Genomic DNA, 27643 nt, shown 5'->3' on the forward strand with positions numbered 1-27643 from the left:
CAATGTCATGTTAACTGAAAAATAATGCATTAACACTGAAAGGCCTGTATTTCACATTGCATAGTTGTTTGCACACAATGTTTACCTCTTTGTTCCCGCTTTTTTCAGAAGCCTTCTATTAGCTAATGAATAGGCATTTGTTATGTATTAGGCAACTGATAGTGAATTTTTATTAAGAGTAGAGGAGGAGACTGAAAGAATGATTCATGGGAAGAACTGTCTGGACTGCAAAACATCAGCGTTGTAACTGTTCAAGGTTCAATGTCTGAAAGCCTATAGTGCACCTCTTAGAAAATGGGTAGTTTGCTTATTGTTATTTATTATTTATTATTTAAACAATATTTAAAGCACGCAAATACCCATGGGTGTCTCGGCGCTAAAGACGGAAGAGGTGGTAAAGGTAAATTGCTGCTCATTGGGTGAATAGCCAGGTTTTTAGTAGTTTCCTGAAAGCCAGCAGAGATGGACAGGATTTAATTTGTGTTGGAAGAGTGTTCCACAGTCTTGCCGTGGCGACAGTGAATCTTTTGTCTCCCCAGGAGACCTTGTATGTGCGAGGGACCGTGATGAGATTAGGCATAGTTTTCTGCTGGGTACATGAGTGCGGAGGGCTTTTGTTAGAAAAATTGGACCTGTGTTGCGCACCTTGTATACTATGCACAAAGCCTTAAATTTGATGCGGTTAGAGATTGGAAGCCAGTGCAGCTTGAGCACCACTGCGCAAAGGAGTGCCTTTCATGATCCTGGCTGCGGCGTTTTGTGTTAGCTGCAGTTTATTAATGACCTTTTTCTGTGCATTCAGGAGCAGGCCGTTGCAGTAGTCAACTTTAGACATTACAAGAGTGCTTATAAGAGTTTTTCCTGCACTGGGGGGAGAAATGGAAGAAGTTTTTTGATCATTCTTAGTGTGTAGAAGACAGAGCAGGTGATGGCATTAGCGTGTGCTGCGAATGTGAGTTTTTCGTCGAATATGACGCAATGGTTTCTTACTTTCTGGACCTCGGAGGGTGTGGGGCCTAGAGTTGCGGGCCACTAGGTGGGGGACCAAGTTGGCTGTAAATTGCCGAAGATCGAGTTTAGTTTCAAGCAATTTTTAGAAAAATCTAGGAACTGATGTCAAACATGCATGTTTGAAAGCTGGTCGCTATTGCTCCTCCATCGTTATTGATTGCTAACACCAGTTGTTTGTCATCGGCATAGGTGGTTAGCCCCATCCCATTGGTTTTGATGATCTTGGCCAGGTCCGACACATAGATATTGAATAGTGTCAGACTTAGGGATGATCCCTCTGGCACCCCACATGGGAAGGTGAAGGAAGGGGAGTTGAATTCGCCCAGGCTCAAAAGCTGGGGGCTATTTGCCAGAAAAGAGACCAGTAGATCTTTGGCCTTAAGTTTAATGCCCATGTTTAAGACACGGTCGATCAGAGTGGCGTGATCGACCGTGTCAAACGCTGCAGATAGGTCCAGCAGTATGAGCACTGCTGTCCCTCCTTGGTCTCGGGTGGCTCTGATCTCGTCTGTGGCTTTAATAAGGGCAGTCTCAGTGCCGTGGCCCTTCCTAAAGCCAAACTGTGATTCCTTGAGGAGATTGTTTTCTTCAATGAAGTGGTCTATTTGCGTGTTCATTATTTTTTTGAAGATTTTAGTTGGGATGGGGAGGCCTGTGATGGGTCTATAGTTTTTGTAGTCCAAAGGGTCTAGGTGCTGTTTTTAAGAAGAGGTTTGATGATTGCCTTTTTTCAGGTAGCTGGGTAGATAACTGTGATGAACATGGCATTGCATATTTCTGTTAGTTTGGGGACTAGCAGATCTGGGATGAGTTTGGATATCAAAGTGGGGAATGGGTCAGTGGGAGAGCCTTATTTGATCGTGAGGATAAGATCATGAATTTATGAGACAGCGATCTGATTGAATTGTGGGAAAGGGAGAGCCCTGGTTTCATTGTCGGCAGGGGCCGGCTGGCCATTCTTTGATTGAGAGGCAAAGTTGTCATATATTGTGCTAACCTTGTCTTTAAATGCCCTGGCTAAAGAGTTGCACAGGTCTTGAGAGGATACTGGAGGGGGGTTAACTTTTGATCCTGAAAGTTTGGTGACTACTTGGCAAAGTAGCTTGGTGGAATCTTGGGCCATTTCTATTTGGTTGGTATCTTAGCTTTTTTCTGATATAATAAGTTGTTTGTATTGTGACATTGCTGCTTTGTAGCAGGCTTTGTCAGTGGGGTGGTAGTTTCTGTGCAGTCGCCTCTCAATGTCCTGGCAGAGTTGTTTTTCCAGCTTGAGGGAGTCTGAGAACCAGGGGCTGATGCAGTGGTTCTGTTTTTGGAGAGATTGTTTATGGACACAGCGGTGTCCAAGGCCTTGTGTAACCAGTCTAGGTAGTTAGAGGAGGCTAGTGTTGGACCCAGGGTGGGCGGATAATTGGAAGCCAGTAGCTGGGATTTAAGGAGCTGCTGATCTATGGAGCTCCAAGCTCTAAATTGGGTGGCGCCTGAGGAGGAGGGGAAACTGTGTTAGCATAAAGGTGAAAGGAGACTGCCCAATGATCTGTCCAAGTGAGGAGTAATGTTTTGCTTGGTGACAACTTTGTGTTGTTTGATAAAAGCCCATCAAGGGTGTGACCGGCTTTGTGTGTGGAGCCGATAACCATTTGGTGAAGGTTAATGGATGCTAGCTCTGTAAGCAGAGTGGTAGTGTCCTTGTCTTCTAGATTCTCAAGATGAAAGTTGAAATCAACTAGGTGGTGAATTCCTCCTCCCCAGCTGCTGGTTCAAAAAGGCTGCTTATGGAGGAGATAAAGTCCGGACGTGGGCCTGGGGGGCGGTATAGTAGAATTCCTTTAAAGAATTGCGAGTGGCTAATTTTTATTGTGAAGGTTAGGGCTTCACGGGTAGGGGTAAGAGCGTAAAATCCGTTCCGCTTGCGGAATTTGCAGATTTTCGGCAAATTCGCGATCCGCGAATTCTCGCGAATTTGCCAAAATTTCGCAAATTCGCACGCAGCGGATTTTTTTGCTTGGTCGCGCTTGACAATACAATATTGCGGCATGCGGCATTCACTTACCATCATTCAGCGTTTAAAGAGTTGTTTTTCTCCATGTTTGCGTGTGCTGCGCCATTTTGGATCTTGCTGCGGGATCCCGCGGGAGTTTGTCGACCGCGATTACGTCATCGCGGCTTGCCACCTTGCACAGCGAGAGTTTGTCAACGCGAGTACGTAATAAAGGCACGTGATCACGCATCACGCAAACAATTGCGAACACCTAGATGCGGCGGGCAGCAACAATCTCGCGTTCGCGAAATTGCAAAATTTGCAATTCTGCACAAAAAATCCACCAGCAGGCAGCATAAACCTTCTGAAAATGATGATTTTTATCAGAATAACTCCTCAGGTTGACATTTGCCTGCACTTCTTTTACAAGGAGTCCATTTTGGGGGGGGTGGGAGGAAGGAATTGCCCCACAGTCTCCAACTTCCTGTTCCTGTCCAGCAGGCTCCTCCCAGTGCTTTGTTCATGTCCTGGTCACTTTGATTTGGCTTCTTGACCGGGAAGGATTACTTTTTGTGGATGCTGCTGGATATTTGGATTTGAGGCCTTTTTGACTATCTTTGGATCACTTTTGGATTAGAAATTTCACAAGTAAGTTTGTTTGGGGCATTACAGTTGCTGCAACTACAATTTGGGAACTTTTTCAGAACATTAAATAAAATATATTGTGGGTAGCCACAGTATCCAGTAGGACCAGGGTTAGTTATGGGTGCATGATACAACTGTTTTGTTGAATTTCAACATGATTTAGGGCATGGATGGCATTGGATCGTGGTGATTTGTGTGTGTTTTTCGATTTTCTGGCTGTTGTTGGGGCCTTTTACCCAGGGGTACTCAGCGGTGCATGGACTGAGTCTTTCTCCGGGGTCTCTTTAATGTAAACATCATGGAGGGCATGGATGGCATTGGATTGTGGTGATTTTTGTGTGTTTTTCGATTTTTTGGCTGTTGTTGGGGCCTTTTGCCCAGGGGTACTCAGTGGTGCATGGACTGAGTCTTTCTGTGGGGTCTCTTTAATGTAAACATCATGGAGGACATGGATGGCATTGGATTGTGGTGATTTTTGTGTGTTTTGTCGATGTTTTGGCTGTTGTTGGGGCCTTTTGCCCAGGGGTACTCAGTGGTGCATGAACTGAGTCTTTCTGTGGGGTCTCTTTTATGTAAACATCATGGAGGGCATGGATGGCATTGGATTGTGGTGATTTTTGTGTGTTTTTCGATTTTTTGGGGTGTTGATGGGGCATGGCCATGTGGGTGAGGGCCATTTTGAGGACTGATACAGGCAGGGCCTGGCCATGTGGTGGGGCTCAAGGGGCCATTTTGAAGCCAGGCAGTGTGCTTTGTGCCATAGGCCTGCATCCAATGTGCCTTGCTTTCATCTATTATGCCCAGGGTTACTCAGTGGTGCATGGGCCTAGTCTTTCTGTGGGGTGTCTTGAATGTAAACATCATTGAGGGCATGGATGGCTTTGGATTGTGGTGATTTTTATGTTTTTTTCGATTTTTGGGGGTGGTGTAGGGGCCTGTCCATGTGGGTGGGGGCCATTTTGAGGCCTGGTCCAGGCAGGGCCTGGCCATGTGGGTGGGGGTCTAGGGGCCATTTTGAAGCCAGGCAGTGTGCTTTGTTGTGCCATAGGCCTGCACCCAGTCTGCCATGCTTTCATCCATTATGCCCAGGGGTACTCTGTCAGTGGTGCATTTTATTGGTCTTTCCATTTTGGGGGTGGGTATAATAAAAATTCTTACTTGCAAACTATTAATTGAAGCACTACATATGCAACATTTATTTAACTGATGTTCCTCTGGCTTCGTTTGCTTTTAGGTGCAGAAAGACGAATCATCAGCCTCATCGTTCCTCATCAGTGCCAGGAACAAGTCCTGCTGCGGTGTGTGCAGCACATCACGTGTGGCCACAGACAACTCTGCAACTTGTGCAACTGCGGCCTGCTGTTCTGACATCTAAAGAAGATGGCCCCAAAAAAAGTTGCCCGTAGCTCCTCTAGCAAGAAAGTTGCCAGTAAGGAGCAGAAGAAGCAAGTGTCTCCACTTACCAAGGAGACTGGTGTGCCGACCGCCGCATTTTTTGAGGGAAAAAAAGTACGCCTGCAGCAGCAGCAGGGTCTGTTGGGGACCAAGCTGGGAGCAGCACCTCCGCTCCATTGGGCTCAGTGCCACCACCACCACGCCAACTTAGGTCCAAGCCCTTGAGTGCTGCAGAGGCAGCCAGTATAGTTGTTCAATCACCATCAACCAGTGATGTTGGCTCATCGCAAGAAAGTAGCAGCCTCCCTCAATCAACACAGGCTGTTGTAACTTATCTGACGAGTGTTCAACAACCACAGTCGCAACAACAACCACATGTGCAAGTACAAGCCCAAGTATATGTGGAAGGAGAGGCGACGCAAGGAGAGGCGCAAGCAGAGGTGCATGGAGCGGCACAAGTGCCCACAATAGTTGTTCCTCCCGAAGTAGGGGCACATCAGGAAATCGACATTCAAGCCGAGGTATCATCTGAGGAAGCTACTCCTCCTGATCATTCATTGTCTTCCAGATCCTCAGCAAGGAAAATATCAAGGATGGTGTCTACATCTTCTTCAAGCCCCCTTCCTTCTGATGATATGGAGGAAAATTGGGAACCACCAGTACCGTCTGAGAGTGAGGCACACCATGATCTGAAAAAGGTAGCTAAGCGTAAAAGGAAGGTCCCCGAAAGTCTCACAGTTATGGAGTGGGATGATGACGCTGAACAAGAAGTGGCGTATACTCCTGCTGATGAAGACTCTCACGACGACGACACAGTCATCATAGACGTCACTCCAGCCTCAGCGGGCATGCAGCAAACAGACATTTTTACCCTATCCCGAAATGCTGCTGAGCGTGATGTTGGCGACGTGTCAATGGGACCACCACCAATGCAGTTAACTAGTACATCACCCCCTACAGCTTCCATATTTTCTCGCCAGAAGGGACCTCCATCCACCTCGACCTCCATTTCCTCAATTAGAGGTGCTGTAAGTGCACAACGTAGTAAATTTTGGCAAAACACATCCTCCACTTCATCTGGCATTAGCATTCCCAGTATCGCCTCCTCCGCCCCCACAGACATTTGAAGTCCGCAGTTTGGGACTTCTTTAGTGTTAGCCCAACAAGGGAAAACATAGCCATTTGTACCATTTGTAAGGATCGAGTTAGTCGTGGTAAGCTTGGTACCAACTATGGTACCGGAGGCCAGAGAGGTCATCTTGAGAGACAGCACACTGTCAAATGGCATGCGCACCTAAGGGAGATCAAGGCAGCCCGAATTGCAAGTCTACAAATTGTATCCGTTGATGTTTCATCTGATGATGATGAGGAGGAAGAAGCATCAAACATTTCTTCAGTTACACCCAGTACCCCTGTCAGCAGCACACCCTCTGCAAGATATATGAGCCACACTAAGAGTGTGGGAGAGAGTGAGACACCAATGCGAAAAAGTTCATCATCACTGAGCGTAACTGGGTCAAAGAAGTCATCATCATCCCGTAAAATGGTCCAGCCCACCATTAGAAGCATGTTGTTTTCAGATGAGCCATTTGAACGCAACCACCCAACGGCGTGTCTGTATAACACTAAGCTGGCTAAAATGCTAGTGCTGGATCTTCTCCCTTTTTCTTTTGTGGAAGGGGTGGGTTTTCTTGAATTAGTGGCAGCGCTCTGCCCTAAATGGAAGGTCCCTAGCCGGTTCTATTTTGCCAGAGTTGCGGTTCCAGCACTACATGAAGATGTGCTGGATGGGATTGGGACAGCTTTGCAGAAGAGTGCTGTTCACACTATACATCTGACAACAGACATGTGGACCAGTTGCCAAGCCCTTGATTACATGTGCATCACTGCACACTGGGTCTCTTTTTCAGGGGTTAAAGCAAAGGTAAACGCAGGTGTTGACTCGGACAAAGTTTATAAAGCTGCTCGGAAACATGCATCACTAGCCATGTTTGCCATGGAGAAAAATCATACAGGAGAAAACATTTTGCATGAGTTTAACACAAAGGTCTTTCAATGGCTGTCCCCAAGAAAACGCATGATTGGTTATGTTTCCACGGATAATGGCGCCAATGTAGTTAAGGCCATGGATAAGGGTAACTATTTCAGAGTGCCGTGTTTGGCGCACTGTATAAACCTGGTTGTTAAAAAATTCTTGAGTAAAGAAAGTCCAGTGTATGAGTTACTGACCACCTGCCAAAGAATGTGCACACATTTCAACCATTCTTTTAAGGCCCGGAAGCAGCTGATGTGCCTGCAACATGAACGTAAAGTGCAAGTAAAAGCACTCACCCAGGAGGTGGTAACACGTTAGAACTCAACCTTCTACATGTTTGAGCGTCTGTATGAGCAGTTTGAGGTAGTCGATCAGTATTTCTTTAAACTGGGTACACCTATGATAGACCTGAGGATACAGGTGGAGCAATGGGAGCTAGTTAAAAGCCTGACAGACATGCTTAATCCTTTTGAGGTCTTCACAGGTGCAGTCAGCAGGGAGGACTGTAATTTGGGAAAAGCTATCCCATTGTTGCGCATGCTAGAGCACCAACTGAAGGCGGTGTCTTCTACGTTTCAAAAAGATGGAAAGCAAGAAGCATTTGAGTTGGCGGAGAAGTTATTACAGCGCCTACTTTGCGATGAACGTCTTGAAAAGATCCACACAGAACAGCATTACATTTCTGCAACTATTCTGGATCCATGGTACAAAAAGGCAGTGGCAGGCAGAGCATTCTTTCCTTTTGATGACACAGATGTTACAAAGTACAAACATTGGCTAGCTGTGTCAGCCACTCGGTTTGAAAGAGAACGGCAGGAAATTGTACGAAAAGGCAGTACATCAGCATCAGTAGGCCATCCGGAGTAAAAAAAATCCACTTCTGCATCTGTGGCTGTGGCAGAAGTGAGTGATTTTCCCTCTCAGCCATTAACGACACCAGCAACCGTATCATCTGCACCAGACACAACAGTAACATTGTGTGAAGAAGAGGATTGGCTAACTCAGCTTGGGTTTGCTTCTCAAAAGGTCCCAGAAAAAAGTAAGCAAAGTGGAGGAACCCTGGAGAACCTTGAGTCGATGGTGCAGGCCTATCTGAATGACTCAACAGAGGTCTACGTTCATCATGACCCATTGGCGTATTGGCATGGGAAAAGAGATGTGTGGCCAGCGATCACCAACCTGGCTATAAATTACTTGTCTTGCCCACTCGCAAGCGTGTCTTCTGAACATGTTTTCAGTGCTGCTGGTGGCATTGTAACTTCCAAAAGGACCCGCCTCTCGCCCAAAAATGTGAAGAGGTTAACAATGATCAAGATGAATCAGCACCTCATACCACCAGATTACAAAATACGAGAATGCACGCAGGAAGAAGACGAGGAGTACACCAACTTAGATGAGGGAAGTTCTTCTCAGTTAACTGACCTACTCCCGTCTGAATTCGCAGAGTTTGAGGACAAGCTCTTCTTCCCTGAAACCGAGCCCTGAAAATGAGTCAATGAATCACTAACTTTCTTTTTCGTCCTTATTCACTTTAATTCCTGTGTGTCTGCCTTTCTTTGTTTTACAAAATCGATATAAAAAAAACTTTAATCACCTAATCACAAAAACAAGCCAATCAGCAGAACTGTGTTCACTTATTTGCTTATTGATTTGAAGGTGCCGCAGTCTGCATTCCTCAGGTTCACAAGTTCACAAGAACATGCTCCTCTATCCTCTTCCTCCAGACTCCTATTTCCCCCAAAGTAGATGGCTGAATTACGCCCAATGAAGAAAGACTCTGCACTTGTGGGGGTGTTCTACTTCTTTGCGGGTGAGTTGACGGGTCTGGGGCATTGCTGTGAAGGTCTAATACCGGATAAAAGTGGTTTGGAGAAAATCGTAGCAGAAAATGTTTTTCTTTGGGGTGCTGTTTGGGGGGCTTTCAGGTTGTTGGGGGTGGGTTTTGGGGTCTGGGAGCACTGCTGCCACAGTCTAATGTTGATTGCATTTGTTTTTCAGGAAATCTATGGTGGAAAAGGGGAGTTAGGGCCTAGCTGCACAGCGCATTTGGACCGAATTGAAGGTAGGCCCATTTTTGCTTTTTGCCTGTTTGGGGGTGTTCTACTTTTTTGTGGGTGGCTGCAGGGGTCTGGGGGCATAGCTTGGAAGGTCTAATATCGGAATCAAGTGTTTTGGACCAAATCCATGGGGAAAAAGATTTAGCGTTTTTGCTCACTTGCCTGTCTTTGGGGTGCGGTTTGGGGGGCTTCCAGGTTTGTGTGGGTGGGTTTTGGGGTCTTGGAGCACTGCTGGCACAGTTTAATGTTGATTGCATTTGTTTTTCAGGAAATCCATGGTGGAAAAGGGGAGTAGGGGCCTAGCTACAGAGCGCATTTAGACTGAATTCCAGGTAGGCCCAAAGTTTTCTAAGTGTGGCTTTTCCCGGGTTTTGTCTTTTGGCTTGTTGGGGGTGTTAAACTTGTTTTCGCCCAGGTTGACAGTTCTGGGGCCATTGCTGGGAAGGTCTAATACCCGAAAGAAAGTGTTTTGGAGACAATCCCTGGGGAAAAAGGTTTTGCATTTTCTGAGATTTCGCTCACTCTACCGTTTTCGGGGGGCTGTTTGTGGGGGTTCCTGGTGTTTGTGGGGGGATTGCGAGTCTTGGAACAATGCTGGGTATGGATACTTTTGCTTGCTTGCAAGTGTTTTGAATACAATCCATGGTGGGTAAGGGGGGATTTGTGTCTACTTTACTTTCAAAGTACGTTTTGTCACCATTTTCTACTAGGCCTCGTTTTTGGAGATCTGATTGGGGGGTCTTCTACATTTTTGCAACTGGGTTTAGTAAGGGTCTGGGAGCACTGCTGAGAAGGTCTAATTGTGTTCTAAAACACAGTTTACAGTACACCTAGCTTGAGGGGAAGATCCGCTTAATTAATTCGCCCATACTTATTTATCCTTCAAAAGGAGACTCAGACAGAGTACGCACTTTCAAAAATATTGTACTGTCTATTAGGAAACTCAAAGTGTGACTTTTTGCACTACACAGCGTACATACCTTATATTTATTTGTCAGTGGTGTTCTAATATCACTTCCTGTTTTTCCATCAATAATTACAGGCCGGGTTTCAGCCTGTGCAATGGGAAAAAAAGGATGAAGTCAGGCTTCACATTAGCGAGCCGCAATTCAGCATCCGCCAGGCAGGCAGTGGACAGGGTGTCTTCTGGTCACCAACATTGATGGACGGAGCATCAGATGGAATGGAGGAGTCCCGCTAATAAGAGGAATGGTTGAATGCATGCAACTTCCCAAATTCAACAGGACAACTACAAAAACATACAGATACAGTATCCGTTCTTTTCTAATTATCTTTTAAGTAATGTTATTGCTGTGAACTTCTATGAGTGTGACTCTGCATTTCTTTGATCTCTGCTTCTAAATTCATCCCTACAGCCATTGTATAGGTTTTACTTCTGCTATTTTTCAAACCAAATTTAATGTGCAAAGTGTTTCTCTGAGTGCAGAGATAGGCAAGTGAAAAGCATAATTATTACTGCAGCCCTGTACTGTCGCATTCTTTCATTCACGGTTGTCAAAAGTACTACTTACTTTTCAGTAACCATGCATGCAGTAGTGCATGCACTTCCTTTATGTCACTTAAAAGATTTATGGATAGCTTTGTACCCAAAGATTTGTTTATCTTCAATTATTGTTTGCCATGCTGTGATTTTTTTTCTTCTCTCAACAAAACTTTCCCAAAAACCCCCATTCCCATCTATTTTCCAAACCCTAACCCTCTTCCCCCGGGCTGTGTGGTTTTGATTGATGTGTGACTAAATGACAGCAATAAGTCCACACGCTTGCTGGGGAGGATAAGGTCATAGCAACAGGCTGGTGAAGGAATCCGAGGATATATTCTTACTCAGCTTGACACAGACCCATGACTATTGGCAAATGAAAGCAGATTTTCATGTGCGCCATCAACTTGATTGATCATCAAGAACATCCTCCTCCTAGATGTGGCAAATGATTACGCTGCTGTGTCCTTCACCTTCAGTACTATTTCTTGTAGTAGTAGCCAATGTGAAAGAAATTCAACGCAAGTAGTAGTTATACTTTCAATACTTTACCATTTGTTAGGCAACATTGTGGCACTGTTCTAGTGTACTGTCACCTGCTATATTCTCTATCGTACCTTTCTAATGCTACGGTAAGGACAAACAAGGTTTCATTTTCTTTTTTTCATATGCTGCAACTGCCACTGTGTAACACCACTAGTACCACCGCAATGATGATATTTCATCTGCCCAGGATTGCCAACCTTAATCGCCATTTCCCGTGCAGCCAGCCCTGTGCCTAGCCCTATTTCCAAACGCAAATTACAGGTAAGATAAGCGTTTGGGGGGAGGTAGTATAATGGAGTATTAGGAGAGACGAGAGACTGACGGTAGTACTAGTACAGTCCTAGGACTATTGAATTCACTTACTCTGTGAGAGGCACTTAGTTTTGAAAACACTTGGGCAATTACTTACACAACTTGAATCAAGATGCCACTTAAGTTTCAGGAAAACAAACTTGCTGTTAAATCCCCACCCACCAGCCTCAAAAGCAGTAAAAAACATGTACGCTAAGATAAAGTTTAAAGTATATTTATATCCCTAACATAAATAATCTCCAGCAAGACCGAACCCACCCCCCCCTAACCCCAACCAATGTCCGTGAAAAGTCCAAAAAACTCAACTCCCAATTCCCAACCCCAGAAGTCTTTAAAAAAGGGGCAAGGGACAGTCTCCTCCTACTGCTGGCTGCTGTTCACTTTTCGGGCCAGGTTGGCATGCTCCTTGCGGAGGGTCTCAAGCAGGGTTTTGGTGTTCAACAGCTCCTGCTCGAGGTAGGACACCCTGAGTGAAAGGCGGTGCAACCTTTTTTTGGTACTGCTGTGGGGGGCAGCTGATTTGTTTGCTGCTCGGCGGTGGCGGGTGGCTGCGGTACCCCGGCTCCGTATCGCTGGAGGCCTGCTGAGCTGACTGGCTGACCAAGGGAGCGCGGAGGAGGATGCAGCTGTCCCGGTCGATGTTGTGGTCGACTGCGTGTCCCCCTCCTCCTGGGCCACCAGCCGCTGATATTCGGCGACAGTCGCCTTCAGCCTCCGTTGCCGGGCCCTTTTAGTCAGCTCATTCCGTGTTGGTTTGGAAGGAGCATCTATATGAAGAAAGAAAGACATAGTCTGTAACCAATGCTCTTTAAGATTAACACAAAATGATTCAGCAGAAAGTTGTGTCACAGTAGAACTAGCAACTTGCAAGCGCAATACATAACTATTGTGGCCAGTATCTATCTAACCTCCCACTTCTTCATCCTTGCTCTAACATTAGTGGGAGTTTAAGGAATCAATTCTACGAGAACTATGGACTCACTCCATTAGAGTTGACTATGACAGTACACCAGTCTTATTCTTCTTCTTCTCTCTTATTTAGCAAAATTGGTACGTTAACTTCTGCATGCCAGCATAATGCCAGCGCAGTCAACTTGCACCCGAGCAAAACAGATGCCCGCCATGATGAGTGAGACAGACTTGCATTACTGTACCAGTCCAGTACATGCAGGTGGTGATGTTCTTACTTTTCTACTACGGGTGGCACTCAGAATACTCTGTTACAAGGGCTACTGCTTAATTAATTTAACTTTCACCCTACAGTGCCAATGAATACTAGAAAAGGAAAATGAAGAAGATAAATAATCTGATTATCTATCACTGCACATGGTATGTATTTGCTTACATATGGGATGACTTTAGATGCTTTGCTTTTTATTGAGTGAACAGTGATACATCCACACATGAATGAGCGAGTTCTACTAAACTTATTTACAGAGGTGAGTGGCGGATATATGCTGTGCTTGCAATACAAACTACTGCTACTATTCATGGTAGTATTCGGACAAAATTAAAACTTCTTTTCCTTGCCTTTCCTACACTGGGACGGACGTGCGGGTGCAGTGTTACATGCTCTTCAAAGTAACAGTTCATCCAGTGACCGTCTACTCTCTCTAGATACACATATGCTATCTAAGAGTCAGATAGTACCGTGATCCAGGCATCCATCTATTCAAATTATATGTCAATCATTCTTCTTCATGTCTCTCATCTGGACAAACCTTACGTTTTCTCACGGGAAAACAACCTTTTCATTTTATTTGGGAAACCGCAAGCCATACATCCGTGCTTGACTTGCATTTGAATTTCAACCAAAGGATATATTGCACACACATTCAGTTTCATTTTCACCCACCCAGGCTGTTCTCCTTCCACCCATCCTTGCTTCATCCTTCACCCAGCCATGCATCATATTCCTTCCCAACCACCTCGGGGACCAATCAAACACGTATCATTCTTCTTTGTCAGTCATCATTACTTTTAACTTGCTCGTCCTTCCACACCTACTTAGACCCTTCTTTCGTTTTTCGTTCATCCCATCCATCAAGTTCATCTCAGATCTGATTTGGATTCTCGAAAAAAAATTCACCGCTGAGTTGAAGTAAATTTAGAGGAGGCTACTACCTGGTTGATAAAAACTTAGTTCTAAATTTGAAAGTCTTCCTAACAGTATAGTAACTTAACTGTAGAACATATATACTACACCCGTGCAGAGAGCACACTCTGTAGTCTGCAATCTCAATAAGTAAGAAATATAAGAGCTTACCACTGCCCGCCACTACCGTGGCAACCCTCACAGCAGTTTCCTCCGGCACTTGCACCGCCTCCTCCCCAGAAGTGTCCTCCTCCACCTCCGCGCTGGCCCCGGCACCAGCTGTTCCACCTACAAAGTACATTAAGAATGTTAGATGTCATAGACATACACCACTCACTAGTATTTTGTCTAGGAATGAAGAATTGTGAATACAGAAACCAATCTAATAATTTCTGACTGTCTACTCTAAAGTAAAAATGTCCCTTTTTCCAGGGAAGGGTGTTGTCTTGCTGCACTTTTTGGCACAACTGATGAATGCTTGCTTTTTAACACGCACCATTTTTCTCATAACAGACAGAAGCTTCACTTCTAAGAATAAGAGCAAGATCAGATCATCATCACTAGGACGGAGTGAAAAACGATTCAGCACCAAAAAAAATATTAAAGTTCAAACCAGGTGAGGGCTCGGCTCGCCCACAATAAATGTGTGAAATAAATCACTAAGCACTTTTCCATTTTTAATCAAGCGTTTATGTTTTATGACAAGCTTGAATTTAATAAATGTTTTACTTTTAATAAAGCTTTAAAACTTAAATAGACTCTGTGGCTTTTGGTCAAGAGTCAAAAGGTTTTGCAATTTGCAAGCATGAGTCTGTGCCTCTGACACTTCTGGACTCTGACTCCGTACTCTTGTCCTGCGTTGGATAATCATCATTGGGGATTATTATCGATGAATTCAGGAGCTAAATGACTCTGCCACACTATCTAGTCAGTAAGGAGATTGGGGGTTCTTCAAAGTCTGATATCACTGAGGTAAGTGGAAAGTCTACCTGCGCCTATTATAATTGATAAACAATGCACTATTTAGTGTCCAAAGTTCTGTTTGTGCAGATTTGTCCCTGCAACAGTAGTAGTATGGATTGTCCTCCTATCCAAACCAAAAGTAAAGTAGTATATTATTCTTTCTTGGTGGTCATTCACATTTTATTGTTGGGAATTGTGAAAGCATAAACATTTAGAAGACTTGAAAATACATTATGGACAATCCCAGAGGACTGCACTCAGTGCATAGAGATATTGCTGACTAGAATGGGAGTTTCATTTAACACCTTTTGCCAAATGTGCAATCTTAGTTAGCTACACAGACACACTAATAAGAATAATCTAGTAATACCACAGGGAGTCATAGTAGAGGCAGGATAAGAATTTAGATACAGTCTACAAGAAGATCAAAGACGAGTTAGAAAAAATTGAATGAGGAACGCTAGGAAAAAATAGGTACTCTATATTCAAATGAAAACTTACCGGGGCCAGCAAAGGAGCCCTTGCCTGACCGATCCTGGCCATCTACAGCAGCAGCAGCCGATACCACCTCCTCCTCTGTCCTCTTGCCCCTGGGGGGAGCTGATGTACAACATGAAAGAAAGAAAGAAAGACCCGAAAACATGGATGATTGTTGTCAACCAAATCAAACATTTCAAAAGAACAATAACAAAATATTTTGGCGAAATAGCAAATAGACAACTATTCCATGGGATATATTGACCTATCTAATGTGGTCTACTACGATATTAGTATTGCTTGATTTGCGGACCATCGACTTGGAAAGTTATGTAACTCACTAAACAAACTACTAAAAAGGTTCGCCTAGGACTGGCAGGCAGCAGTCCGCAGCACGCAAAGTGACAGACAAACTTCATCGTGATTGCAGATCAGTGACAACACTAAAAAGTTTCCTACTACATTAACCAGTCATTAAAATACTCAAACTTTCAATCCACCACCACTATTTCTTCTTATTGCCAGGTGTACAAAGGAAGGACTGGACTTGAGTCTGTAGGGGCAGATTTACAAGCCCCTTGTGGCTCTTTTGCTCCGTTGTTGCGTGACATTTGTGACGCAGCGGCAAAAGAGGCGCGATGGTGCGGCGTATATTAACAACGTGACGCATATGGGAGATGCATCACTTTGTAAAGCCCTGCGCCATCAGGGGGGTTTCCGGCGCAAGGGAGGGCGTTCCTGCGCAGGAACGCATCCTAAAAGTGGCTGAGGGAAATCTACAAGATTTCAATCAGTCACTTTTAGGACAATGATGCGTCACTCAAACCCTGCGCCTGCTTGAAGCAGACGTACGGCTTGACGCATCATTGGGGAGATAGGGCACCCCAAAGCATTGCTGGAGATGCGCCATCATTGCGACTCAACTCCAGCAATGCGCCGCCTTTACGGCACAGATGCGTAACACTTCAGTGACGTTTTGGGCCCATGGTGCACCGCATTGTAAATATGGCGCACCATGGGTGGTGGTGGCATGGCGCACAATTACTGGCGCATCCCTGCTACTTTGCAGGGATGCACAGTAATTGCAAATCTGCCCCTTAGTGTCTAGCATTACGCAGTTCTGTAAACTACACTCATACATAATTTCTCAGGCCAATGAATTGAACACAAAATTGAAAACAAATAAGCATAGTAGCAACGCTACTGAGAAGGAGAGCAGTGCACCTGAAATGCACAGAAGATTTTGAAATATAATTTACCTACAATGTAATCGGTAGCATTATTGCTCTTGGTAAAAAACAAAAATTTGCAATATAATAACACACAGAGCAGGAGAAAACAGAATAGTGATGAAATAGCTACTACTACTCACCAAGCCCAGGGATCTCGACGCCGAGCAGGTCGAGCAGGTCACGTTCCCAGTCCAGGAGATCCGTCCAATGGTGGGTGGCCTGGTTGTAGGTGCGCCGGACCCGAGAGTGTTCATACATGGCCCGGAACACCTTTTCCCACCGCTTCCGGCGCTCCCGGAGCCCGGAGCCACTTGCGATCTTGCCGCCTGCCGTGATGGCCCTGGGGAGGCGGCACTGTACATAGAACACTAGTGCGGCCACCTCCTCCGTGCTAATGATCTCCAGTGGCATCACTAGCTCCCCCCTCAAATGCCCGCACGGGAGCCGGGCACGGGGTGTGGGACCCTTCCCTTCTCGGGCTGCTTCCTGGCTCCCTTCCCCATGGTCTGGGCAGAAAGGAAAGTAAATAAGAAATAAGAAATAGAATAGGGAAGAAGAAAAGAAAAGAGTTAAAAAAAGTAGTTTAAAATTAACCAAAAGTAGCAGAAAACACAAAAATATAGAGCTAGAAAAATAGAGGGATAGATAATAAGTAAAATAGATTAAAAAAACTTCATACAAGCAAAGGATGGCAGAGATTGGGAGAGGATACAGAAAGCATGCCCAGAACCATAGCAAGATGGCCGCGCCCGTTCAGGACCGCGTGGGTAAGTTCGCGCGAGATTTCCCCCGCGATCACACGCGAACTTGTACTAGCGAGCTGCACACTTCGCGTGATTATACATAGCGCCCGGAATCGGAAATACGTCACGCAAACAAGATGGCCGCGCCCATGTACGACCGCTAGTGTAACTTCGCGTTGTTGCGCTACAAGTGGCTCGCGAAAACGCACAAAACCATGCGAACTAACACGCCGCAAAAAAACAAATCGCATATTCGCACAAATTCGCGGCTTCCGAATTCGATCTCGCGCAAATTCGCGCCCGCAAATCCCACAAAATTGCAGAAAAACGATTTTTGCAAAACTGAAAGCACTCAGCAGGTGCAAAAGTTCAAGCTCATCATTAGTAACCATTCCCTGTAGTGCTTCCTGAGGGGCCCCTTCAGAGTTCAGTTGCCTACTTGCAACTATTCTATGACCCTGCTCTGACCCTCACAGCAGGCTCAGAGAATAGCTACAAGTATGCCACAAAGGTCCTGTTAAAAAACAATTACACTGCAACAGAAAGCAATTACAGATAAGGAAGCAGCTGCCAGACTGGAAGTTCAAATTCAGTGACACATTAATCAGCCCCTAATTCATTCATGTCAGTTGAGGCAGAACAGGTGTGCTAACGAATTTTGCAAAACTGAAAGCACTTAGCAGGTGCAAAAGTTCAAGCTCATCATTAATCAGGAAGCACTTACAGCTAAGGAAGCAGGTGCCAGCTCAAATTCAGTGACACATTAATCAGCCCCAAATTAATTAATGTCAGTTGATGCAGGGCAGGTGTGCTTTTCCCCCCATAATCTACAGTGATGAACCAGAGGGTGGCAGTGATGTACCAGAGGGTGGCATGGGTGAACCAGAGGGTGGCAGTGGTGAAACAGAGGGTGCTGTGATGAACCAGACGTAGAAACAACATGGTCACGACCGTTGCGACCCGACAAGTAAGTTCGCGTTTGCGAACTGGTAAAAAACCCTCACGAACTGGCAGAAACCCTTGCGAACGCAAAAAAAATCCGCAAATTCGCGAAAGTTCACAAATTTTGCAGATTGCGAATTCGTGAATATGCAACTTCGCGAATCGCAAATTCACAAAATTCGCCCATACTTACTCTATCCTTACCAGATATGTGTTACGATAAATGATAGCCAGGCCCCCCCTTTTTTGTTAATTCTGTCTTGTCTGATTACACAGTACCCTTCGGGGGTGGCGGCACAGAAGTCTGGGACAGAGGCTGGATCACCCCAGGTTTCGGTTATGAATAACATATCTAGGCTGTGATGGGTGAGGAAATCGGCTAATTCATATTTATGGTTGGGGAGGGATCGCGAGTTTGTAAGTGCTGAAAGTATGTTGGCGAGGGTGGCGTGGGACCGTCGGTGTTGGGGTGGACTGAGTTTGACATAGGGTTTCAGTGAGAAGGGGCAAGAAGGGCATTTGTAGGTGGTGATGCTCTCTAATGAGCATGAGTGTCATTGATTGAAAGGGGGCGAGATAGTTTTAAGGCGAATATTTTTTTATTGGTTGCTCGAGTATGCTAGAATGTGTGTGAATTTGTCAGAGTTGGTTGGGCCAGTGGTCGTGGCCCTGGGCTCAGTCCAGGCGCAGACGGGCTTGCCTTTGGCACACCAGCAGCACGCCCGCTGCGTACATCAACTGCGCATCTGGGCAAGAATCCTTAAATACTGGCAGGCTGACAACTAGACTGCTGAACGCAGTGCTGGTGCCTGGAACCACTTCCGGTCTGCGTTGATCTCCCTTCACACAATCGGAAGCATCCGTGGAGAACCAGGGAGAACGCGTGAGGGCCTGGTGATAACAGGGTGAGTGTAGTCAGTTTGTTTAAAATATTCGTAAAGTGCGGTTCAGTGTGCTTTAAAACAGAGGTAGTGACAGAATAAAACACAGTAAAGCGCTTAGTGCGCTGCAACAGTAGAGCGGGCGAAGCCCTTTGCTAGGCGCTTCAGGTGCGAACTAAATTACCTACTATTGTTCGGAGTTTACTTACATTTTATTGGAGGATGAAGAAGAAGAAAGAAAATAATGTTGCAACATATAACATTATGGTCCTGATTCACAAAGGTGAACTCACACTTTTGTGTAAGTTTACAATTGTTTGCTATTTGCGAAGGGATGGAAGTTTACAATTTTTTGCTATTCGCAAAGGGATTTATGAGTGTTATCTTTAAAAGTGCAGAGTCTCAGCACATAACATGATAGTTTTTTTTATGTGCAGAGTCTCCACACTTGTAAAGATACTACACGTAAATCCCTTTGTGAATAGCAAACAATCGTAAACCTACGCAAAAGTTTAAGTTCACCGTCGTTAATCAGGCCCTGTGTGATTTTATTAGCATGTGCTCCTAGCGTAAAGGCTAGATCCAAGGATTCCTTTCCTGACTCTGACTGGAGATACACTTTTGAGTTTCTGATGCCTTTTCTTCATGGGAGGCTGCCTTACTTAGATTTGTATGAATTGTCTGCTGATATCCTTGAGCTAAGATTATTTTCCGGCTTAGTATACAAAGTTTTTATGCTTCGCACTGATTCTCTCATCAGTACTCCTTATGGGTATCTGTCTGAACTTACACCTTTTTATTCTCTCATTATTCCAGCTTAATTTTGAATGCAGATTTTTCCTTTATGGAACACGCTTGCTGTATTATTACTATATTAACTATGATTCTAATTAATATTTTGTTCTATTTTACAATTTAAATACCGATTTATGGATTATATTAACTTTTAGTGCTGAAATGTAAAGATTAACGTCTAATGAATAAAAAGATGAAAGACTGAAAGAATTGAAAATAAAACCCTCTAACTCACACTAATTCTCTTTATTGACTAAACTAAAAGATTTATTGCTATGTAGATGATTGTTCCTTACTCCTCCTTGTCAACGATCACAGTTTCATACCACCAGTGGCAGGGGTTATTTAATGATTATACTCGAAGATGGAAAACCCTGCTCCCTCAAATAATGATAGTGAGAGGACAGTTTATGTCACAGGAGAAAGGAGCTGAAATAGTTTGCCCCAGTTTAGAATTGCTTGTGTCCCTTAAGTCCAAAGTCTGAACTTGAAGGCTGAAGGAGTTTGTGGTTTCGAATGGGATTGCAGTTGTGGGAGAGTGAGTATCAATAGGGATATGCATCACAATTGTCTGATTAACAGTTTGCCTTTTTTTTAAGTTGTGTTTTTTGTTATGTTAAAGTGATAGAACAGTTGTGTTTATGTTTAGATATTAAGCAGTTGAAGTTGTTATTGGACTCACAGTAGTCTAAGACCGAGGATAGATAAGTAGATTGATAGTTGAAAATGTGGTGTATTTGTCTGGTAGGTTTTGTGGTGCAGATTTGTGGGGTACTATCGACTGCACAATTGAGATAGGAGCTATAACAATTTGTTGTAATTTTCCTAATGTTTATCGGTGTTAGTGGAACCTATTACACAAGAGGAAACGATATCAATTAAGGGAAATATCCTACTGGTCGAGATTTCATTTGTGTGTGCATGTGTGTAGTCACAATGGAAAGTGTTAAAACTATTTTTGTTTCTTAAATTAACTACTATTGAATAATTTAGCAGAGCAGACTGTCATTTGTTTATTGTGCTTGCTTCGAGTTGTAGAATTTGTGTATGACAAAATTGTAAAGGGGAGTGAACCACTGCAAGGCGGGAAGAATTACGTCAGATTGTGCCGCACTGAGATAGTTCAGTTGGACTATCTCAGTGCGGCACAATCTGACATAGTTCAGTTGGAGGATGGGTCACGTGGTTAGGGAACATGGCGGATGGTTAACGCCAGTTGGGAGACGCCGTGTGAGGAGAGAGAGCCTTCATACTGGATGCTCAAACGAAGACGAAGACGATGCCGGAGATTTGCTGCCTTTAGATGCCACTTTTCTGTAGCTCAACGAAGACGAAGATGATGGCAGAGATTTGTTTCCTTTAGATGCCGCTTTTCCGTAGCTAAGCGTCCTTTAATCTTTTTACATTTTGCTCTCTGCCGGTGTTGTTGTTTGCCGAGCTGTTGCTAAACGCAGGGAGTTAATTGCCCGTGATTAGGAAAACCCGAACGGGAGGGGCATACTATCTTGAGACGCCGAGCGAGCTGAATGCTCAAACACTGACTTTTAAACGCGCTGGTCGCATGGTGTAGTTTAAGCTCTTTAAGCTTCGGTGAGCTGTGTGTACTATCGTTGCGCAGTGTATCGCTGCAAGACTTTTTTTTTAACTTTATTTTTGTATAATTGAGAGACTAACTAATCATGTCCTAACGATAGTCTAAGATAGTCTAAGGCACTTTATTCAAAAATCTTTGCGGAGCTTTTACTGTCTTTACCGCCTCCATTTCATTTTTTTTTTTGGGAACTAAAGGTGGATTTAAGGACTGAAATCCAGGACTGTATTGATCTTTTAGGCAGGTAAAGACGTATGGGTTCCGGTCCTGAAGATTACTTTTCTGCATTATATGCATTAACTGATAAGAGCTGTTATTCTCCCTCATTAGGGTCCTGGAGTCGGGCGGCTGAGTTTTGGAGGAGACTCCGGAATATAGGAATATATGTGGGCAACAATAGAACGATCCTCACTAAATTTCCTTTTGAAAAGGGAGCAGTGATTTCTTAATTTAAATAACTCTGGAGCTCAAAATTTGTTGATAACTAAAAAGTTTGAGTTTTAAAGCCTGTCGGTCAACTCAGGGAAGACAAAGAAGGACAATGTTCATCTCCTGGGGCATAATTTGAATAGAACCTGGATGGAGAACGGCTTTCAATCCCGGGGAGCAAATATTGAGTTACGACATCTAATAGATTCACCGGGGAAAGTAAGACAGCAGAGTGAGGCCCTCCTAAAGGTTTGTCTCTCACCGGATGATACAAACCTTAATCAAGGAGTCACTAATTTAAATGCAAAGGAACCAAGATCTGTGACAGTCAGAAGTAGATATCAACTTTGCTCCAAACTGGAAAAAACTAAGAAAGGCAGCATTCAGGAAAAAGGAAGTGATCCCCCTCGGGTGGTAACCCCTAAAACTCTGCTGAAAAAGAAAACTAAGAGAGCATCTATTAAAAAGTGCGGTGTGAACAAATCTCAATCAGTACTGAAACTAACGCCCTCCTTAAGGTCCTATTTTAAGATAATGGAGCAGGTCGCTGGCTCCCAAGTATCATCGACAGAGGATGTAAATCAGGAAATAGTTGGAGATCAATAACCTTCATCCAGCTCGTTGGAGAAAGCGGGAAATGCCGCTCCTTTTGATCAGATAGGGGCTTCATTGTTGTTGGTAAATCGCTATTCTCCTCTTATGGAGGCTCAAGTGGACCAGGAGGGGTTGGCGGAGATATCCCGGGATATCTCAGAAAAAGTGGCCGATGGGACTAATCTGCTTAATTCTCATATGTCAGTCAGCTTAGTAAATCTTAATGCTCCTGTTCTCACTGTTGAGTTGCGGTCTGTGCAAGCTGATCGTGATATAGTACCCCCTGATGGCCAATTGGGGGCTTTTTTGGCCAGTTTTAGAGATGAGATGTTAGCTAAATTCCTGACTTCAGTAAACAACCAGAGAGAAATTCAGTATAGGGGGGAGATTTTGGAGCAGAATATTGATGGTTTGGCCAAACGAACTGAGTCTCTTGAAGAGGAAGTGAAGGCTCTGGGTGAGACTACCGCCACTAATCTGAGTGAGATCGAGAAGCTAAAGCAAGAAAATAAAGAACTTCAGATGGATATGTAGAGATTGGAACTCCAGGCCAGGAGAAATAATATACACATTTTTGGTATTGAAGAGAATGCGGAAGGGGGAGATTTAAAGGGATTTGTCTCTCGGTTATTGGGGGAGCTACTTTCCGACCACGTAGAGATCAATTGGGCAACCTGACTTCAAAGGGTGCATAGAGATCCTTATAGGTTGCAGCCAGGAAGGAAAGCACCGAGGAAGATTCTTTTTGCTTTTCACACTTATACAATTAAGGAGCTTGTCCTAACTAGGGCATTAAAAGAAAAGTCATCTACCTATGGGGATTGTACATATTCAATTTGCTCAGATATGGGTAAAAGAACAATGGAACGTCAGTGGCTGTTAGGCTCAAAGATTGATGAATTAAGGCTTAAGCGAGCTCAAGTACATTTGAAGTTTCCGGCTAGGTTAAAAGTCATATGGAATAACAAAATGTATAACTTTCGGGAACCTGAGGAAGTTGATGCCCTGTTGAGTAAGATGTAAGAAGTGAGGTTTCATAGAGGGTGCTTCCTCAGGATCTTATGAGATACAATCTAGAGCTATTCAAAGTAATACTTTATTTACAGAAAAGGTGGCAATGTATTATGTTGAATAAGTTAAATTAATAATGATCATCTCTATAAATATGCAAATATGTGGAACTGTGAGCTAGGAAGCTAGGCTCTCCTCGTTAGCACAGGGATATCTCAAATGGAGCGTGCTCCTTTAGAGATAGTTGGGGGGGGTTCCCTGGGGGGATGGGAGGGGGGACACAGGGTATTGGGAGCATTTGGGAAAAAATAATCTCATCTCATGGAATGTCAATGTGGTGAGATCCAGTAAAAAATTGGACCGTATTATGGAGTTTCTCAAAAAATCTGAGGCTAATATAATATTATTGCAGGAAACTCACTTGGAAGAGAAGGAGTATTTAAATATGTTTACAAAATGGTCCTGGGTTCAAGACATGGTTAGCTCAAAACAGAGAGGTAGCACAAGGGGAGTCAACATTATTATAAGAACTAATTGTAGTATTAAACTAGAAGCTCATTCAACTGACTCATCCGGGAGATGGATAATCGCTAATGTTAAAATCCAGGCCTAGGAATGTGTGAGTTATTATTGCCCACACCAGGATAGTCCAGATTCTCTGATTCAACTCGAAGCTGCCCTCCCGTCAGTTAATGTTCCAGTAGTTATCGGAGGGGATTTGAACTTAGTTCAATGCCCAGAGTTAGATAGGACTTTAAGATCAATCTATAAGACCCCTTTAAACTCTATGAATGCCTTAAAAATCTTGAAATGTGAATTAAATCTGATTGATGTTTGGAGAGTTAAAAAAGGTAATGAGAAGGGATATACATTTTATAGCAAAAAATACGGTCACCATTCCCGCACAGACTATTTTTTGATAGATCAGGGTTTATATGGAGAGGTTGATAGAGTCGACCATCTTCCTGCTATCCTTTCCGATCATTCTGCTGTGTTATTATCCATTAGATTACAAGGAAAGAGAGGAGTTATGAGATGAACCTTAGATCGGACGATTTTACTCGATGAAGTGGTTCAATTAAAGTCACGTCAGGAAACATTGTTATTTTTTCAGGTCAACAGAGGGTCAACAAAGTTACAGGTCATTTGGGACGCCTTTAAGGCATTTTTAAGGGCAGAGATTACATCTATTATGATCGGGAAGAATTGTACGCACAAAAGGAGAAAGAAGGCCCTTCTTCTAAATATTCAGACTAAAGAGCAGGAATTACAAAGGGCCTCTTTAGTTTCTTATTTTAGGGTTCCACTCCTTACTAAGGAGTTAGAGAATTTCCAGGCACAATATAAGCGCTTTTTTGATAATATTTCAATAAATAGATGGAAGGTTAGTAAACTTCAAAACTTTTCATACGGGGAAAAGAGTGGTAGGCTCTTAGCTTGGAAGGCTAAAACAGATAGAGCTCGAAATCAAATTAGTAGCTTGAGGGAGAGTGGCACGGGTCAGATGCTATTTACTGATGTTGAAATTGGGGCAGAAGTACGGAGATATATGGCCAAGTTATACAACAACGAGATGACCCTGAAACAGGAAAAATCCAGGAGTTTCTGGATAGTATGGAACTTCCATCTCTTACCAATAACCAGATTTTCACTTTAGCTGCTCTAATAACGAAGGAGGAAATTCGTATACATTTGAGAAGGATGGCAAGGGGAAAGGCAGCAGGCCCAGATGGCCTTCCGATAGAGTTATATTTAATATTAGAGGACAATTTAATATCAATATTTAAAGAACTCTTCGATAGTATACTGAGGGATGGGCATGACCCCCCCGGCATCATGGGATGAAGCAACAATAGTTTTGGTTTTAAAACCAAATAAGGACCCCCTCGTAGCTGAATCATACAGGCCTATATCCTTGTTGAATACAGATTATACGGTGTTCATGGGGATAATGGCGTCCAGGGTTGCTAAAACTATAAATAATATTATTCATATCGATCAAAGGGGATTCGTTCCTGGAAGACACCTTAATGACCTTACTGCCATTATGTTGGGAGTAATGGATCTGGCTGAATGTTATAAACGTCCGGTAACTATTGTGGCAATAGATGCTGCTAAAGCATTTGATCAAGTACACTGGCCTTATTTATGGGCATCCTTGGAAAAGTTTGGTTTTCCGAATAATTTTATTAAGTCTCTCCAGGTAATCTATAGAGCTCCTACAGCTGCAGTATTAATTAACGCTCAACTAACTGATACAATTAAGATTATGTGAGGGACAAGGCAGGGATGTCCGAGGTCTCCGTTGCTTTTCAATATTTATATCGAACCATTTGCAGCGTCAATTAGACGAGATCTTACTATAATCCCGTTTAAATACAACAATTTTGAGGCCAAATTAGCATTATATGCAGATGACTTAATTTTATATACAAAAAATCTTGGACATTCTATCTCCAAGCTCCTGGTTAGAGCAGAGACTTTTGGATATATCCCTGGTTATAGTGTGAACAGGGATAAAACAGAAGTAATGGAATGGAATCAAACATCTGTGACTCTGGGCCAAATCCCAGATGTGATATTTAGGTATACAAATAAATAAAAAATTAGCAGCTGTGCCTACTAAACTGGAAGAAGACTAGTATTGAGGTTGGGAAATTATTGAATAGATGGGTAAACCTTCCTTTGAATATATATGGGCAGGTTAACTTGATTAAAATGATCATCTTTCCAAAGATAACTTTTAATTTTAATAAAATACCCCTTCCATTCAAAAAGAAGGAACTTGTTAAGATGCAGGGTAAGATCAGTAGTTTTATATGAGCATCTAAGGGAGCTCGTATTTCATGGAAAAGGCTTAGAAGAAGATTGGAGAAGGGGGGGCCTGGCATTACCAGATGTATGGGTCTATTTTCATGTGTTTCATTTTAAAAATTTCAGGATGCTGTTAAGGAAACCTGATGATTCAGTATTAGGTTAAATTTATGCTGCAATGTTGAGTGGAGTTGGATATGACCAAGTTCAATTGTTGTTTAAGTTTGGGGATCCACATTTTTTTAAAAAGGTTCTACTTAAGGTTTTGTTGCATGCAGTGAGAAATTGAGTTTTTCTATGGAATAAGATGGGAGTAACATATTATTCTGATTATTCTCCAATTTGGGGTTCACCAGGTACGCCAGAATGTATGGAGGATGTCCTTGGTGTGCCATTGAAGCAGGCTGGGTTCCTCTGTTGGGGAGACTTGAAATCATGTGGGGACTTGATGACATGGGAATCCTTGTCACTATGTACCCAAGGTGAATTAACCCGATTTAAATATTACCAACTTTCTGCCTGGTGGGCCAGACAGCAGTGGCCAGAATATCAGGATGATGAGTGGTTAATTCAAGCCATGAAGACTGAGAAAATTAATAAGGAGGTTGCCTGCTGGTATCGAATATTAATTCAAGCAGAGGATAATCTTGCCAATGATATTCAACAGTTATGGCAAAATGATGAAAACATTGATTTGCATAATGCCTGGCAAGCCTCCTTTACATTTCTAAGGGAGATAGTCAAACCAGCTTATTTTAGGCGTAATCACTTGTTCACCCTTTATTGGGTTTGCCCTGCGAAGATAACAACATTTTTTGGAACTCAACTTGTATGTTTAAGATGTAATGATCCTCTAGCGAATGATTATCTTATGTTTTTAACCTGCCCAGGGTTAGTTAAATTTTGGGCGAATGTACTTGAATTTTTGAAGGATATTCAGGAATTCATCTAGATATTACCCCGTTGCTTATTTTTTATGGTTTATGTCACAATAATGTATTGTCATTTGATAAGACGGCCATAAGATTCATTTTTTTATGTTATCCTATTGGAAAGACGAGAAATATGTAAAGCTTGGAAATCGGCTGCTCCACCCCTCTTCTCTGAGTGTAAACAAAACATCATACGAACCAGCCATTTAGATATCGCATGTGATTCCAAAAGTCAGGGCAAGGATTGGGCTTTGTTGGTGGACTGGAGTGAGAGAAACGGTTCCAATGATTACGTCAATTGTAGTTGTTGGTCCTGTTCCCTCTCATTCGTGAGGTATGAGGGGTAGGAATGAATCAGCTATTTCTTGTCTGGAAAGACTCTATTTCCACCCAGCCCCCGGTTTTGGAAATTGAGTATCGCCTACAAGTTAATTGACAGGATGAAGACCTTCAAGAATTTTTTTTTTTTTTAAAAGAGATAGTTCCGTTGGTGCGAAGTGCTGTGCTGAGATTGGGTGACTAGTCAGTCAGTCAGTCAAATTCACTTTATTCGGTTAATTAAAACCATAAAAGCATACTAAAAATATATAATTACACAATAAAAAGTATTTCCTTGATATTACAATGGCAAATACATCACAGAATATTGAAGACAGAATCT

The sequence above is a fragment of the Lissotriton vulgaris genome, chromosome 3_1 (genome assembly GCF_964263255.1).
Source record: "Lissotriton vulgaris chromosome 3_1, aLisVul1.2, whole genome shotgun sequence".
NCBI lineage: Eukaryota > Metazoa > Chordata > Amphibia > Caudata > Salamandridae > Lissotriton > Lissotriton vulgaris.